Source organism: Asterias rubens, chromosome 11 (genome assembly GCF_902459465.1).
Source record: "Asterias rubens chromosome 11, eAstRub1.3, whole genome shotgun sequence".
NCBI lineage: Eukaryota > Metazoa > Echinodermata > Asteroidea > Forcipulatida > Asteriidae > Asterias > Asterias rubens.
The window spans coordinates 15,996,621-16,012,300 of record NC_047072.1 but is presented as its reverse complement, the minus strand read 5'-3'; the positions used below and the strand labels follow the sequence as shown (position 1 = coordinate 16,012,300).

Sequence of the window (15,680 nt, the reverse complement as noted above, 5' to 3'; positions counted from 1 at the left end):
TTGAGAAATGAGTTATGGCAGTGTCACAAACAAATTGTTGTCTAGTGAGACGAAAATGTTATCGTGTTGTACAAACGTATTTACCACCAGTACTGGTATTATCAACACTGGCTACAATCGTACATGCTATTGCCGTCTCACTGAGAGAGACCTCCCCCCCCAAAAAAAAAAAATAAAATAAATAAATAATATGAAGCGTTAATATGTAGCTGTTAGCACTGAATATAATTTTACACAAGCTGCTTCACAGGTTTATGCGACATACATGTACATGTACTACGTCATTTCAGAGCAGACCAATCATAATGCAGCAAGTAAAAGTCTATTCCATTGATGTCACTTCAGTTTCTTTCCAGTCTTGGTTCAAGACGTCACTATCTAATCTCATAAACGTAACGAAACCTAACGTGATAACCCGACAGAGGGCGCGCTTTTTTTCTCTTAAATTAATTCCTAGCTAGCTGCAGTACAGTATTCATTTAAACGGGTCTAGCGAAAAGCTTAGAAATAATTTATGCCGTGGTCTTGGAACCAAGACTAGTTTCTTATGGCCCTTGTATGCTTTTTGGCTAATTTCAATGGAATCTTTTGTGGTTAATCCAAGTGTGAAAGCATTACGTAAGTCCTTTTCTAAGTTAGCACGTGATCTAGTGGAAATTTCCGTTGCGGGTTTCTGGCACGTTTTAAAAACTCGGGCAGCGGCCAGTGGATTCAACGCTATGCTACGATTGGGGTGGTTGTGGCGGGAAGGAAGGATTGGACAATTTTACGGTAAAAATGCTGTAGTTAGTCGATATAATTTCATTCATTATAATGTTTGCCTTATTCAATTTCCATTGCATCTTGTGCTGAGCTGTGCTGTGTATGTACTGTTTATTCGCTGCCATTCACCATGCTTCCTACTCCGATGATCCATAATAATTTGACTACAAAATAGATTCGTTCTGCTACCTATATAGCTATCCACCGTTTATCCTCAAACTAATACATTTTGCCCTCGTTATGCACCTAGTGTTCTATTTTGAAACTGGATCTCGCAATAAGTTCTTCGCAAAAAGAAGGGATAACTTTCAATATGGTGCCACCACTTTTTCACTCTTTTTTACAAAAAGGGATATCCCACTAAGGTAAATAAGAAACTATTTTATTACTATTTCATATTTAATGAAAAAGTGGTGACGCCACGAAAACTTTTCCAAAAGGAGTTTGACAACAATACTCTCGCTGTTATTTAGAATTCTCGCCTTCCGTTTTTTTTCGGCCGCCCAGCTCCCCATGATGTATGTTTCGGATAACATTCCGTATAGCGCCACCACTTTTTCACTAATTTTTACAAAAAAGGATATCTCATTGAGGTAAATTAGATACTATATTATTTCATATCGAATGAAAAAGTGGTGGCGCCATACGGAAACTTTTCCCCAAAAGCTTACAGTTTACCACTACAGTGTATTTGTCATGCCAGATATAGTGGAAAAGGACATCTCCATTGTCCGTCTAGGTCATGTGGTGCCAGAGCTGTAACAATACATGTTTTTTCAAGATGGCGTCGGCGGCCATTTTGAATATTGCGCTTTAAAAGAATTATCACATTTTTAGAGTTTCATATGAGCTAATTTTCTTTCTTTTTTCTTCTTTATTTTAAATGGTTCCTAAGGTCAAATCCATCGAGAAAAAAAGGTAGAACAAAAGTGGCCACGGAATCAGACCATACTATAGGCCTATACTCCACCGGCGAGCGATTATCTACAATTAGCACCGACCAGCATGTGGATTGGGCTGCCAACGGCACTCCAATCGCTATCCATTTTTTTTTTAACTGCTTTGAAAACCGAGGTTTACCTTTTTTTTAATCACTCTTAAAATTAATGTCAATAAAACTTTCGTCGGAATCATAAAGGCTTCAGACTTACTTAGGCGATTTCAAAACGCAACCACCTTTTGGAATAATTAATGCTTGAATTATAGAATAGTAGATGTTAAACTTGCATCGGGGATACAGAATATTGTTTTGGATTTTACCAATTTAATTTAATTGTTTACAGCTACATTCGTACGGTTACAAAAACCATAGAGCGTAGCACTTTAACAAATCACGGAGGCAAAGAATCCTTCGTCCATGCCAAAACCAAAGGTCCGGAGGGAACAAAGCAGTGCGCTATAAAACGACTTGTCCACAAGTCTAACAGTCACGTGTGCATGTTTCATTACACTACGTTTTGTTGTCATCAAGTGACAAGACGTTCAACTACAAACTGTCAAACTCACTCAAAGTTTTGCATCAATTATTTCCGTTTGCTTGTCTGGTGGCTTGGTGGAAACCAAATAATAGAAGAGGAGCTTTCACTGAAATATCCACATGCTTTGGTGATTATTATTACTTTTAAAAAAGATTCACATTTTGATTTGCTTATAACGCCGAGAACCATGTCACGTTGTTCGACGTGACCATGCCTGCAAAAGGCGTTCCTAGGCCCACTGAGTATGCCCTTCAGTTACGGTCACTAATGGTAAACTTCAATTCAATAGCGTCGTTAATATACGTCATTTAATCGTGTACATGTTATTTTTTAAATATTTTATTTATTTATTTATATCTACAAAAACAATTATTTGATCAAGATTCAAGGCATGGATGGAGGATTTTCTTCCCCTTATGACGATACTGAAGTGATAATAGATTAGCATACAAAACACAAGGTTACAAAAATACAAGGTATATTTTTTAACTTTCTGAATTAATATGCTCACTCCACTATTGGCAAAACTCAATTTTCGTGAAGCAGCAAGGCTAGGGTTTTTATTTTAAACTAATAACCATGTGGTTAGACCCCGGGTGACATAAAACTGCAAATTAATGTTTTGGGGATAAACGACGACATTGATTTGATGACACATAGCCCCACTTGTGTGGCCAAGGATAGCTGAATCCTTTCACTGTTGGCCACACAAGTGGAGCTAGATGACACCATGCTTTTTTATTTTATAAAAAAAAAATCCTGGAGTTCCCATTACAAACTTTTTCAAGATCATTGCACACTGACTGTAAATCTATACACGAAATGCAACCTTTACTATTAAAGTCACCTGGAAGTGGTATTTTTTCAAAATAAAGCTTTTGTCACTAATATATGTGTTTTGATGAGTGGAATGTGAATAAACAGTTAACTAAGGTTTTAAAAAATCAGTTCTTATGTTATTTACAAATTTAAGAGTAGACCCCGACCCGAGAGGGCGCTGTTCGTGACGTCAATCGAGGCAGACTTTGCCTGTAATGCATAGAGTAAACACAATTGCAAAGTACATGTACGAACCAAGTCGTGAGTTTGTACTTTCAAAAAAATTGTGGGTTTTTTTCCGGCAAGGCCGACCAGGTGTATTGCTGCAGAATGCAAAACGACTTGGACGTACATGTACTTTGCACGTGTGTTTACTATACGCATTGTAGGCAAAGTCTGCCTCGATTGACGTCACAAAAGGGGTAGGCGGAGTCAGCCCCCAAACAACTTTATATATTTTTTAAACGTATAAATCGTGACAAACAATTACTAAAAAAATTGTTATAATGTTCGTAAGCATATACTCTTATGGTTGAAAGAAAAAAAATTCTATTTCCAGGTGACTTTAAAGTTTATGTAGCTTTTTGCTGAAAATCTCTTACAATTGTCAAACAGTTTATTAAAGCACAATGTATATAGCAAACACTTAAAATCTCAATTTATTAGGCCTATAGGCTATAAAAAAATCTTGTGATCTGGTGATGTCATCAGTTTTTATGATCAAAGATTCTTATTTAATTGCCATCGAAATCTGCGGCCCCCATTAACTTTGTATGTTTATCGATATTTTGTACAAAGTTAACTTTTACATAGATGTGACAGGTCTGTTATGTTGACATAGAGCGAACACCTATGTTAAATAAATGTCTAGTTTGAACTTATTTTGGTTTTTGTTTTGAAAAAAAAAATTGTTATCCATTTGGTGGCCTACATACTTTTTAGCTCTACAATTGTCCCGAGGTCTGACAAATTTTTCTCCATATTTTAGCCCTGAATACACTGTTTTGAAAGATGTCTATTGATCAGCATTAACTGATGAGATATAAAAAAATCAAACTCCTGCACGCAATGATAAAGTATTGTAATTTTGACGCACAGCATCAATCAGCAAAATTGATTATTAATTTTGTTTATAAAAACCTTGAGGTTGGGCCTACTTTTTTAAACACTGGAGCTTCCTTCATTTAAGCTGATTGTTGTTGTCAAAGATGTTTCACAACTAAGAGAATGTTTTTTTTTCCCATTATGCAGTTGCTGAGATTGAGAACCTGGGATGGAGTCCTTCTCATCTACATGTTCTCTCATGACAGACCCTGCAACCACTGTAATCCCGTGGTATTACGGCACAGAGGGATTACGTCCACCCTAAAGGTATATTATTATCACCATTTATTCACTCTAACATCAAACCTGCACCAAACTGCATGAATAACAACCTCACTCCCAACTACACCATCACTTTAAAATCTACTAAGCTCATTTCCCTGCATGCTTGCATGACATCTTAATCATCAGGGGTTCGTTATACGACGACAGCGAAAACGTACCCCATCTATAACTCCACATCATCCGTTATCAGTCACTAGTCATGTAACAACCACTCACACCATTTATATGCACCTGAAATATTCCAAACTAACTTGAATATTTTTGTTTGGAAGTGAATTTTCTGAATGTATGTATTTTCTGTCTTTTTTTACTGCAATGGTAAAATGCGGAACCAACTGCCATTGGAATACGCGATATGGAGTACAATGGAAACTGCACCAGTCACTCCAAAGCCAGACGACATCATTGAAGCTGTGGTGAGCGGAGGTATGTTGTGAGGAAACGACACTCATTTTAAAGTTCAGGAATACAACCTGAAGGCTCCCGCAAAGAAAAACGTAAAATTGAGTTTTGCGAATCACTATTTTTCAAATTGATATTTTTTGGAGGGGGGAAGGGTCTCTTACTTAAAGGCAGTGGACACTATTGGTAATTACTCAAAATAATTATTGGCATAAAACCTTTCTTGGTGATGAGTAATGGGGAAAGGTTGATGGTATAAAACATTGTGAGAAATGGCGGGCTCTGAAGTGCCATAGTTTTTTAGAAAGAAGTAATTTTCCACGAATTTGATTTCAAGACCTCAGATTTAGAACTTGAGGTCTCGAAATCAACCATCTAAACGCACACAACTTCGTTAGACAAGGGTTATTTTTCTTTCATTATTATCTTGCAACTTCGATGACCGATTGAGCTCAAATTTTCACAGGTGTGTTATTTTATGCACATGTTGAGATACACCAAGTGAGAAGACTGAACTTTGACAATTACCAATAGTGTCCACTGTCTTTGATGGTGTAAAATGCCATCATGTTTGATGCCCTGCACGATCTTTTATGTTTGATGCCTTTCAACTGTTTTCCAGGGCCATGGTGAGCGGAGGTATGCTGTGAGGAAACGACACTCATTTTAAAGTTCAGGAATACAACCTGAAGGTAAGTTTATTTTCATGATGTTAATAGTTTGGAATTCCATTCAGGACCGTGATCTGTTTAGAATTTTCCTGAAATGATGATATTTTGTTATTTTTTGTTAAAGAGGGGCTCCCGCAAAGGTCAAATTGAGCTTTGCGACTCACTACTTTTCAATCAAATTGTATCGGTTTTTTGGGGAGGGGGCGGGTCTCTGACTTCATACTATAATGGTGTTAAATGCCATTATATTTGGTGCCGTTAACTCTTTTTTTGTAGAAAAAAAACAATTGTGGACGTCATCACATTTTTAATTGGTATACAGAAATTTTTCAGTTCATTTTGAAAGTCTGATCATTCAATTGAAATGGCATTACCTCTCAGTTAATATGACTGACACAGACATTCCTCTTGGAAATGTACATACCCATTTGTTTTTCTGTCCGGTAATTTGTAATTTAAATTGTTTGAATGCAGTTGTTGACTGATTCTCCAAACAGGGCAGGCATCATGGAAGACCTTGGTTGAAGGTGTCTTATGGTCTCCGAGGATGCAAGTTTCCAGGTAAGATGACTTAAGAAAAGTAAAAAACAGTATTAGTCATTTCAGTCATAAAAGTGCTTTTGAAAACTTCACATGGCTTATTTTGAATGCCCAAACAAAACAAGCAATAAAACCATGCAGTCAATCCTTGACAAAACATGAACATTCCTTTTTTTCTTCTGGAATGTGTTCATTAAATGAAAAATTTACATGTTTTTTACGATTTGCTAAATGCAAAGAAACGAGTTAATGGGAAATATTTGACTCTCTAAAATTTCAGAGAGAGAAACACTAACAAATAATATTATCGCATATCTCAAACCCACATTTATATTCACCTGAAATAGAATAGTTCTATTTTGGAAGTGCATTTTCTGAATGTATCTATTTTTTTGTCTTTTTTTTACTGCAATGGTGAAATGCGGAACCAGTTGCCTGTGAAGTAGGGAGTCTAATGGAAACTGGACATTCCAATCCAGCCCCAATCCAGCATAAAGTTTGTTGCGTCAATATTTTTTCAACAATCGTCTTTGAGATGAAATAAACAGTTCAAATTTGTTGATGAAAAGCAGCAACTTAACTCATTTTTTGAACTAACTTAGTGATGCAGTTATTGAATGATTCTCCATACAGGTGATGTCACAAGGACTCATCTGGCTACCAAAAGGGCATCATGGAACGAGGACGAGGGTGTCTTATGGTCTCCGAGGATGCAAGTTTCCAGGTAAGATGACTTAAAACAGTATTAGTAATTTCAGTCATAAAAAGTGCTTTTGAAAACTTCATGCGGCTTATTTTTAATGCCTAAACAAAACTAGCAGTAAAACCATGCAGTCAATCCTTGACAAAACATGAACATTCCTTTCTTTCCTCTGGAATGTGTTCATTAAAATTTAATGACATTCATAATTTTTATTGATTTGGTCAATGCAAACAAAGGAGTTGATGAGAAATATTTGACTCTCTAAAAATTCAGAGAAAGAAACACTAACAATTAATATGATCGTAAAACTAAAGCCCACATTTATATTCACCTGTAGTTTTCCCAAACTAAATGGAATTATTTTATTTGGAAGTGCATTTTCTGAATGTATCTATTTTTTGTCTTTTATTTAGTGCAATGGTGAAATGCGGAACCAACTGCCTGTGAAGTAGGGAGTCCATTGGAAACTGCCATGCGCTCGTGCTGGTGATGTCTATCTGCCGACGATGAGGGGCCAAGAGGACGACAGCTGGATGCCTGGCTTCATAGAGAAGTGTTCCTGTCTCCCTGGTTGATGAGAACATGCATTGCAGTCTAATGGATCAACAACTGATGTAATAACGGCAACTATATTCGTAAAAATCCCAAAACTGAAACAGTTTTTACACAAGTAGTAACATAACTTGGAAGGATTGTGCATAAAGTTTGTTGCATCATAATTTTTTCAACAATCGATGTCTTTGAGATGACATTAACAGTTCAAACTTGTTGATGAAAAGCAGCAACTTAACTCATTTTTTGAACTAACTTAGTGATGCAGTTATTGATTGATTCTCCATACAGGTGATGTCACAAGGACTCATCTGGCTACCAAAACGGCATCATGGAACGAGGACGAGGGTGTCTTATGGTCTCCGAGGATGCAAGTTTCCAGGTAAGATGACTTAAAACAGTAAAATACAGTATTAGTCATTTCAGTCATAAAAAGTGCTTTTGAAAACTTCATGCGGCTTATTTTTAATGCCTAAACAAAACTAGCAATAAAACCATGCAGTCAATCCTTGACAAAACATGAACATTCCTTTCTTTCTTCTGGAATGTGTTCATCAAAGTTAAATGACAATATTCATAATTTTTATTGATTTGCTCAATGCAAACAAAGGAGTTGATGAGAAATATTTGACTCTCTAAAAATTCAGCGAAAGAAACACTAACAATTAATATGATCGTAAAACTAAAGCCCACATTTATATTCACCTGTAGTTATCCCAAACTAAATGGAATTATTTTATTTGGAAGTGCATTTTCTGAATGTATCTATTTTTTGTCTTTTATTTAGTGCAATGGTGAAATGCGGAACCAACTGCCTGTGAAGTAGGGAGTCCATTGGAAACTGCCATGCGCTCGTGCTGGTGACGTCTATCTGCCGACGATGAGGGGCCAAGATGACGACAGCTGGATGCCTGGCTTCATAGAGAAGTGTTCCTGTCTCCCTGGTTGATGAGAACATGCATTGCAGTCTAATGGATCAACAACTGATGTAATAATGGCAACTATATTCGTAAAAATCCCAAAACTGAAACAGTTTTTACACAAGTAGTAACATAACTTGGAAGGATTGTGCATAAAATTTGTTGCGTCAATATTTTTTCAACAATCGTCTTTGAGATGAAATAAACAGTTCAAATTTGTTGATGAAAAGCAGCAACTTAACTCATTTTTTGAACTAACTTAGTGATGCAGTTATTGAATGATTCTCCATACAGGTGATGTCACAAGGGCTCATCTGGCTACCAAAACGGCATCATGGAACGAGGACGAGGGTGTCTTATGGTCTCCGAGGATGCAAGTTTCCAGGTAAGATGACTTAAAACAGTATTAGTCATTTCAGTCATAAAAAGTGCTTTTGAAAACTTCATGCGGCTTATTTTTAATGCCTAAACAAAACTAGCAGTAAAACCATGCAGTCAATCCTTGACAAAACATGAACATTCCTTTCTTTCCTCTGGAATGTGTTCACTAAAATTTAATGACAATATTCATAATTTTTATTGATTTGGTCAATGCAAACAAAGGAGTTGATGAGAAATATTTGACTCTCTAAAAATTCAGAGAAAGAAACACTAACAATTAATATGATCGTAAAACTAAAGCCCACATTTATATTCACCTGTAGTTATCCCAAACTAAATGGAAGTATTTTATTTGGAAGTGCATTTTCTGAATGTATCTATTTTTTGTCTTTTATTTAGTGCAATGGTGAAATGCGCAACCAACTGCCTGTGAAGTAGGGAGTCCCCATGCGCTCATGCTGGTGATGTCTATCTGCCGACGATGAGGGGCCAAGAGGACGACAGCTGGATGCCTGGCTTCATAGAGAAGTGTTCCTGTCTCCCTGGTTGATGAGAACATGCATTGCAGTCTAATGGATCAACAACTGATGTAATAATGGCAACTATATTCGTAAAAATCCCAAAACTGAAACAGTTTTTACACAAGTAGTAACATAACTTGGAAGGATTGTGCGTAAAGTTTGTTGCATCATAATTTTTTCAACAATCGATGTCTTTGAGATGACATTAACAGTTCAAACTTGTTGATGAAAAGCAGCAACTTAACTCATTTTTTGAACTAACTTAGTGATGCAGTTATTGAATGATTCTCCATACAGGTGATGTCACAAGGACTCATCTGGCTACCAAAAGGGCATCATGGAACGAGGACGAGGGTGTCTTATGGTCTCCGAGGATGCAAGTTTCCAGGTAAGATGACTTAAAACAGTGAAATACAGTATTAGTCATTTCAGTCATAAGAAGTGCTTTTGAAAACTTCACGTGTCTTAATTTTAATGCCTAAACAAAACTAGCAATAAAACCATGCAGTCAATCCTTGACAAAACATGAACATTCCTTTCTTTCCTCTGGAATGTGTTCATCAAAATTTAATGACAATATTCATAATTTTTATTGATTTGGTCAATGCAAACAAAGGAGTTGATGAGAAATATTTGACTCTCTAAAAATTCAGAGAAAGAAACACTAACAATTAATATGATCGTAAAACTAAAGCCCACATTTATATTCACCTGTAGTTATCCCAAACTAAATGGAATTATTTTATTTGGAAGTGCATTTTCTGAATGTATCTATTTTTTGTCTTTTATTTAGTGCAATGGTGAAATGCGCAACCAACTGCCTGTGAAGTAGGGAGTCCCCATGCGCTCATGCTGGTGATGTCTATCTGCCGACGATGAGGGGCCAAGAGGACGACAGCTGGATGCCTGGCTTCATAGAGAAGTGTTCCTGTCTCCCTGGTTGATGAGAACATGCATTGCAGTCTAATGGATCAACAACTGATGTAATAATGGCAACTATATTCGTAAAAATCCCAAAACTGAAACAGTTTTTACACAAGTAGTAACATAACTTGGAAGGATTGTGCGTAAAGTTTGTTGCATCATAATTTTTTCAACAATCGATGTCTTTGAGATGACATTAACAGTTCAAACTTGTTGATGAAAAGCAGCAACTTAACTCATTTTTTGAACTAACTTAGTGATGCAGTTATTGAATGATTCTCCATACAGGTGATGTCACAAGGACTCATCTGGCTACCAAAAGGGCATCATGGAACGAGGACGAGGGTGTCTTATGGTCTCCGAGGATGCAAGTTTCCAGGTAAGATGACTTAAAACAGTGAAATACAGTATTAGTCATTTCAGTCATAAGAAGTGCTTTTGAAAACTTCACGTGTCTTAATTTTAATGCCTAAACAAAACTAGCAATAAAACCATGCAGTCAATCCTTGACAAAACATGAACATTCCTTTCTTTCCTCTGGAATGTGTTCATCAAAATTTAATGACAATATTCATAATTTTTATTGATTTGGTCAATGCAAACAAAGGAGTTGATGAGAAATATTTGACTCTCTAAAAATTCAGAGAAAGAAACACTAACAATTAATATGATCGTAAAACTAAAGCCCACATTTATATTCACCTGTAGTTATCCCAAACTAAATGGAATTATTTTATTTGGAAGTGCATTTTCTGAATGTATCTATTTTTTGTCTTTTATTTAGTGCAATGGTGAAATGCGGAACCAACTGCCTGTGAAGTAGGGAGTCTAATGGAAACTACCATGCGCTCGTGCTGGTGACGTCTATCTGCCGACGATAAGGGGCCAAGATGACGACAGCTGGATGCCTGGCTTCATAGAGAAGTGTTCCTGTCTCCCTGGTTGATGAGAACATGCATTGCAGTCTAATGGATCAACAACTGATGTAATAATGGCAACTATATTCGTAAAAATCCCAAAACTGAAACAGTTTTTACACAAGTAGTAACATAACTTGGAAGGATTGTGCATAAAATTTGTTGCGTCAATATTTTGTCAACAATCGTCTTTGAGATGAAATAAACAGTTCAAATTTGTTGATGAAAAGCAGCAACTCAACTAATTTTTTGAACTAACTTAGTGATGCAGTTATTGAATGATTCTCCATACAGGTGATGTCACAAGGACTCATCTGGCTACCAAAACGGCATCATGGAACAGGGATGAGGGTGTCTTATGGTCTCCGAGGATGCAAGTTTCCAGGTAAGATGACTTAAAACAGTATTAGTCATTTCAGTCATAAAAAGTGCTTTTGAAAACTTCATGCGGCTTATTTTTAATGCCTAAACAAAACTAGCAGTAAAACCATGCAGTCAATCCTTGACAAAACATGAACATTCCTTTCTTTCCTCTGGAATGTGTTCATCAAAATTTAATGACAATATTCATAATTTTTATTGATTTGGTCAATGCAAACAAAGGAGTTGATGAGAAATATTTGACTCTCTAAAAATTCAGAGAAAGAAACACTAACAATTAATATGATCGTAAAACTAAAGCCCACATTTATATTCACCTGTAGTTATCCCAAACTAAATGGAATTATTTTATTTGGAAGTGCATTTTCTGAATGTATCTATTTTTTGTCTTTTATTTACTGCAATGGTGAAATGCGGAACCAACTGCCTGTGAAGTAGGGAGTCCCCATGCGCTCGTGCTGGTGATGTCTATCTGCCGACGATGAGGGGCCAAGAGGACGACAGCTGGATGCCTGGCTTCATAGAGAAGTGTTCCTGTCTCCCTGGTTGATGAGAACATGCATTGCAGTCTAATGGATCAACAACTGATGTAATAATGGCAACTATATTCGTAAAAATCCCAAAACTGAAACAGTTTTTACACAAGTAGTAACATAACTTGGAAGGATTGTGCATAAAGTTTGTTGCATCATAATTTTTTCAACAATCGATGTCTTTGAGATGACATTAACAGTTCAAACTTGTTGATGAAAAGCAGCAACTTAACTCATTTTTTGAACTAACTTAGTGATGCAGTTATTGAATGATTCTCCATACAGGTGATGTCACAAGGACTCATCTGGCTACCAAAAGGGCATCATGGAACGAGGACGAGGGTGTCTTATGGTCTCCGAGGATGCAAGTTTCCAGGTAAGATGACTTAAAACAGTAAAATACAGTATTAGTCATTTCAGTCATAAAAAGTGCTTTTGAAAACTTCATGCGGCTTATTTTTAATGCCTAAACAAAACTAGCAATAAAACCATGCAGTCAATCCATGACAAAACATGAACATTCCTTTCTTTCCTCTGCAATGTGTTCATCAAAGTTAAATGACAATATTCACAATTTTTTTTGATTTGCTCAATGCAAACAAAGGAGTTGATGAGAAATATTTGACTCTCTAAAAATTCAGCGAAAGAAACACTAACAATTAATATGATCGTAAAACTAAAGCCCACATTTATATTCACCTGTAATTTTCCCAAACTAAATGGAATTATTTTATTTGGAAGTGCATTTTCTGAATGTATCTATTTTTTTTCTTTTATTTAGTGCAATGGTGAAATGCGGAACCAACTGCCTGTGAAGTAGGGAGTCCAATGGAAACTACCATGCGCTCGTGCTGGTGACGTCTATCTGCCGACGATGAGGGGCCAAGATGACGACAGCTGGATGCCTGGCTTCATAGAGAAGTGTTCCTGTCTCCCTGGTTGATGAGAACATGCATTGCAGTCTAATGGATCAACAACTGATGTAATAATGGCAACTATATTCGTAAAAATCCCAAAACTGAAACAGTTTTTACACAAGTAGTAACATAACTTGGAAGGATTGTGCATAAAATTTGTTGCGTCAATATTTTTTCAACAATCGTCTTTGAGATGAAATAAACAGTTCAAATTTGTTGATGAAAAGCAGCAACTTAACTCATTTTTTGAACTAACTTAGTGATGCAGTTATTGAATGATTCTCCATACAGGTGATGTCACAAGGACTCATCTGGCTACCAAAAGGGCATCATGGAACGAGGACGAGGGTGTCTTATGGTCTCCGAGGATGCAAGTTTCCAGGTAAGATGACTTAAAACAGTAAAATACAGTATTAGTCATTTCAGTCATAAAAAGTGCTTTTGAAAACTTCATGCAGCTTATTTTTAATGCCTAAACAAAACTAGCAATAAAACCATGCAGTCAATCCTTGACAAAACATGAACATTCCTTTCTTTCCTCTGGAATGTGTTCATCAAAGTTTAATGACAATATTCACAATTTTTATTGATTTGGTCAATGCAAACAAAGGAGTTGATGAGAAATATTTGACTCTCTAAAAATTCAGAGAAAGAAACACTAACAATTAATATGATCGTAAAACTCAAGCCCACATTTATATTCACCTGTAGTTTTCCCAAACTAAATGGAATTATTTTATTTGGAAGTGCATTTTCTGAATGTATCTATTTTTTGTCTTTTATTTAGTGCAATGGTGAAATGCGGAACCAACTGCCTGTGAAGTAGGGAGTCCATTGGAAACTGCCATGCGCTCGTGCTGGTGACGTCTATCTGCCGACGATGAGGGGCCAAGATGACGACAGCTGGACGCCTGGCTTCATAGAGAAGTGTTCCTGTCTCCCTGGTTGATGAGAACATGCATTGCAGTCTAATGGATCAACAACAGATGTAATAATGGCAACTATATTCGTAAAAAAAACTGTAACAGTAGTAACATAACTTGGAAGGATTGTGCATAAAGTTTGTTGGGTCAATATTTTTTCAACAATCGATGTCTTTAAGATGACATAAACAGTTCAAACTTGTTCATGAAAAGCAGCGACTTATTATAATTTTTGAACTAATTTAGTGATGCAGTTATTGAATGATAAATAATGATTGAAAAAGCATTGCAGTCTAGTGGATTGACAACAAATGTAATAATGGTTTTACACATGGAATAACATAACTTGAAAGAATTGTGCAGAGAGTTTGTTTGTCAATTTTTTTTTCAACAGTCTGCGCCTTTGAGATGAGTATGACAGAAACTTCAAACTTTTTCATGAAAATTAGTGATTTAACTCAAGTTTTAAGCAGTAGTCCTGTGATGATCATTAGATGATTACAATATATTATACTCGATATGGTTTGTACTGATGTGATTACAACTTTCTTTCAGATGGTGTTACCTAGAGGTAATTTTTTCTCTTCAGTCCGGTGGTGCAAATTGTGCTGATCTTGATGCAGCTCAAGAAAGAGCGCTAGATGGCGTCTATACAAGGATGCTACCAATGGCCCTTGATGTACACTTGGAAGACCATTTGCCAAACTTCCAGCTCTTTGATGTCAACCAAGAGTATCTGTCAAGATCAAGAAACGAAGAATGAGGCTGGCTGCCCACTGTGCCCGCCATCCAGAGCTAGCTGTGAGCCCCCTACTCTTTTGGGAGCCCATCGATGGAAACAGAATCGAGGGCACGAGAGCACTAACATTCTTAGACCAGCTGAAGGACACAGCAAACAACCAGAAACAACTGAGCTTAAGATGCTGATGCTGAACGAAGCGTGAGATGGCGTCTGCTGAAGACAACCTCTCGCTCAACTACTACTTATACATACAGGTGATTGTGATGACCTACTTAAAAGGATCCTTGAAGGTACGACCTCTTTGCTGAGCTTGATTTGAAATGTGAGAAATCCATTAAAGTGCAGGAAATAAACTTTGCTTAAATGCAAAAATTTAACTCTTAAAATATTTTTTATTTTCTGTTATTTTAGGATGAACAGAGTCAAACAACTAAAGAGTTGGTTATGTCAAGATGCTGAGCCACATTATGCAGCACCAATAAAACTGTTGCTTCAACACAGTCTTTGTAAAGGAGGACTGTTTCTTCATGATGACTGCCCTCATCTAAGGTCATATCCACCAGCTTCGACTGTTACTAAGGATGTACTTCGACCAATGAGTAGACTTTCCAAGAGCTGAACAACATTGAACAAATCTTCCAACGGATCTTGATATTACAGCATGATCATCCGGATTCATCTGCAGATTGAACTCACTAACACAACGTTTTCATATTGTGGAACAATGACTTGAATATTAGTATTGTTTGAAGCTTTTGCATGGTGTGGATAAATAGGAAAAAAACCTATAAATATATAGTAAACTTGTGGGTACAACAATGTGTAAATCTCGTTTGTGTTAGTGTTGACTCTGAAAAGAGCCTGTGTGGTCTCGACATTTCGAACAGTAGACTCTGCTTGCCTTCAGGAGAAAGCTGGACTAGTAATGGTGGTGGAGTTTAAGTAGCACTGGAGGGGATGCATATTGGGGCGGAAGGATCCAAGCTGTTCTTGACCTGTGATGCCAGTGAGTTGGAGTGTGAATTGTTGTGGTGAGCTGCTGCTGGAAGGGTTGGCTTGAGTATGGGTAATCAGATGCCGTTAATGAAAAACCTGATGTCTTCCTGATTCTGGTATCCCTGACTCTGCGTTGGTGCAGAACTGACTGGTGCGATGAGCTTGGCGTCCATTTGATGAGTTAATTTTGTTTGTGTGAATGTTTGATG

The 15,680-nt window shown here is 36.8% G+C and overlaps 1 long non-coding RNA gene across 6 annotated transcripts; it reads left to right on the top strand.

The window, feature by feature from the left end:
* The first annotated feature begins 4,323 nt into the window (after window positions 1-4,323).
* LOC117296632 lies at window positions 4,324-15,280 on the top strand. 6 transcript variants are annotated; one of them, XR_004519782.1, is made up of 19 exons: window positions 4,324-4,874; window positions 5,473-5,542; window positions 5,996-6,082; window positions 6,695-6,785; window positions 7,178-7,378; window positions 7,608-7,698; window positions 8,104-8,304; window positions 8,531-8,621; window positions 9,017-9,206; window positions 9,436-9,526; window positions 9,932-10,121; window positions 10,351-10,441; window positions 10,886-11,047; window positions 12,179-12,269; window positions 12,675-12,875; window positions 13,102-13,192; window positions 13,598-13,798; window positions 14,289-14,765; window positions 14,887-15,280. It is a non-coding gene; the product is annotated as an uncharacterized LOC117296632 (long non-coding RNA). The 6 variants fall into 6 exon arrangements; XR_004519784.1 differs by having other exon boundaries at window positions 10,847-11,047; window positions 12,714-12,875; XR_004519780.1 differs by having other exon boundaries at window positions 10,847-11,047.
* The last annotated feature ends 400 nt before the right edge of the window (window positions 15,281-15,680 follow it).